This window comes from Orycteropus afer, unplaced genomic scaffold, assembly GCF_000298275.1.
Source record: "Orycteropus afer afer isolate SDZICR_OR568_19922 unplaced genomic scaffold, OryAfe1.0 scaffold00060, whole genome shotgun sequence".
In the NCBI taxonomy this organism is placed as follows: domain Eukaryota; kingdom Metazoa; phylum Chordata; class Mammalia; order Tubulidentata; family Orycteropodidae; genus Orycteropus; species Orycteropus afer.
Genome location: NW_006921647.1, coordinates 2,892,574 through 2,895,220, shown reverse-complemented (window position 1 = coordinate 2,895,220; position 2,647 = coordinate 2,892,574).

The window sequence follows — 2,647 nt, the reverse complement described above, 5'->3', positions numbered from 1 at the left end:
ATTCTTTTGAATTCCTTATCAGAGAGTTCCAATGGTGTTTCTTCCTCAGGGATGTGTTCTGGGTCTGTATCCTGCTCCCTTGTTTCTACCACTTTATCTTGCTTCTTTGTGTGGACTGTGATAGTCTGTTGTCTCCAAGACATGGTGGTGTTGTTGTATTTAGATCTCTGTTAACTGTGAAGAGCAGCCAAGGGTGAGTCAGTCTCTTCTTAGGTGGTTGTTTATTGTTGGCCCATTGGTGGAGAATGAAGTGGTGGCTTTCACTCAGTAAGTGAAATTGCAGGAGGTGTGGGTGTAGTTGGGTCGTATGGGGACTGTTGCTGTCTTCCACTCAGTTAGACAAAAAAAACAATTGAATAACCATCAAAAAAGTAAAAGCAAATGGACAAAACACACATGTGTAATCACAGGAATAGTAACCAAAAAGAAAAAAATAAAATAACCCACAAATCTGGGGAGAGGACAATAAGAGAAAAAAGGTAGAGAAGCAGAATAATGAAGGAAAAAATGGGCAAAATGCAAAAAGAAAAACAAAGATCAGGGTTAAACACAAAAAAGAAAAAAAACTTGCAACCAGGAACAGTGAAAAGAAAAAAAGAAAAGAAAAGTAGGACCTGGGAGGGGAATAAAAAAGAATGATAGTAAAAAGGACAAAAGTATTAATAATAATAGTAGTTTTAAAATAGACAAAAACAAACAAACTGAAAAACAGAAAACAGAAAAAAAATATCTGGGCAGGGTGGGGTGGGGTATCCAGGCTCCGTCTGAGCTTGCTAACTGGGAGGAATTCCTGCAGGCCCAGAAGGTGGGTGGGAATGCAGGAAGGCCGCACTTCCATTCACCAAGGGGGTCTGGGATATAAGAGTAATAAGGAGAATGTCGTACCTTCCCAGTTGTTCATGTCTGGAATGTCCTTGTGGTTCCTGGCAAGTGGAGCCTGTTCTTAAGTCCCTGAGAGAATACTGTCGCTTTAAATATCCAAAATGGGGAAGCTGCTTGTAAACATTAAAAATGGCTGCACCCTCCCGACAGGCAAAAATCCACAGCTCAACCCGTGTTTCTCTTCCCTGCTTCCCTTTTATTCACCAGCCACCAGAGCAGTCCTCTGTGCAGTCCCTGGCTATCAGGGCTGATTTTTAGGTTAATTCTTAGGTCCTACCACCACTCAGGAATATCCAAGCTGTCTGTGCCATCAGGATCGCTGCCAGACCCAGGTCTATATGTCTCCTTTTTTGGTGTTTTCATGCAAATTCTTCTGCTAATTGGAGTTTAATCCACTTCTATTTCCTTCCCTTCAAGGCTCAGGGGTCCAGGATTATCTTCTGTATCTGTGTTCACTGGTCCCCCTTTTCTTTGTTGAAGAGGGTCTGTGCAGTCTTTCTGCCTATTCCACCATCTTACTGGAACTCATGTTTTAGTTTTGAGTAGGGGCCTTATACTTATCCCAAGTAAATGATAAGAGTTAAGTATCAACAGTATCAAGATTTCTTGATTTCTCTCCACAGACTTATTCCCCCTTCTGTGTTCCCCATTTCAGAAAATGGAACCACCATTCACTCAGCTGTTTGGGATCAAGAAACACAGCATTGTGTTTGTCACTTTTGTTTTTCTCACATAATTCATTTAATTCACAAACAAAATCTTTCAACTCTAAATTGGAAATATATCCAGAATTAGTTTTTCTAGTCACTTCTATTAGTACAACAACTTGTCCTCTCAAACTACCACCATCTTCTGGAAGAAACTCCTGAATGATCTCCCAACTTCTATACAATGCAGCATCCAGAGTGGTCATTGGAAAGTATAGGCCAGATCTATGAGAAAAGATAAAAGCCTTAAGTAGCTTCACATATGACTTAGAATAAATACAAGGCCACACATGATCTAGTCTCTGGTCTGCCCTCTAACTTTATCTCTTCCCATTTTCACTCACTTTTATTGAGCCATACTAGCTCTTTGGCTTTCTTGAACATGGCAAACATGCTCTGACTTCAGGGCCTTTGCACTTGCCTGTGACTCTACTATCTTTCAGTAAGTCCTCTTTCTTCCTTTCATGTCTACTAGGAGGTCATCACATCAGAGAGGCCTTCCCTGACAAACTGATGACGCTGTTATCCATCAATCTCTACTTCTTTACTTAGCTTTATTCTTATCCACTGTACTTATCATTATGACATTATATTACATACCTATATATCTATTTGTATATTAATTCATATCTCCTGATTGGAATATCAGCACCATGAAAGAAGATAATTTATATTGTTCACCGTTGTTCCCCAAACAACTAAAACAATTCCCATTCTTCTCAATGTTGTCCATAATTTGTCATGATCCACAAAATCAAATGCCTTTGCATAGTCAATAAAACACAAGCACTTAGTTGTTGTTGTTGTTGTTGTTAAGTGCCGTCGAGTCGTTTCTGACTCATAGCCACCCCATGCACAGCAGAACAAAACACTGCCCGATCCCACGCCAGCACCACAATCCCTGCTATACTTGATCCCATCATCGCAGCCACCGTATCAATCCATCTCGTTGAAGGCCTCCCCCTCTTTTGTCGACCCTCCACCCTACCAAGCATGACATCCTTCTCCAGGGAATGGTCCCTTCTTACAACATGACCAAAATAGGTGAGACGAAGTCT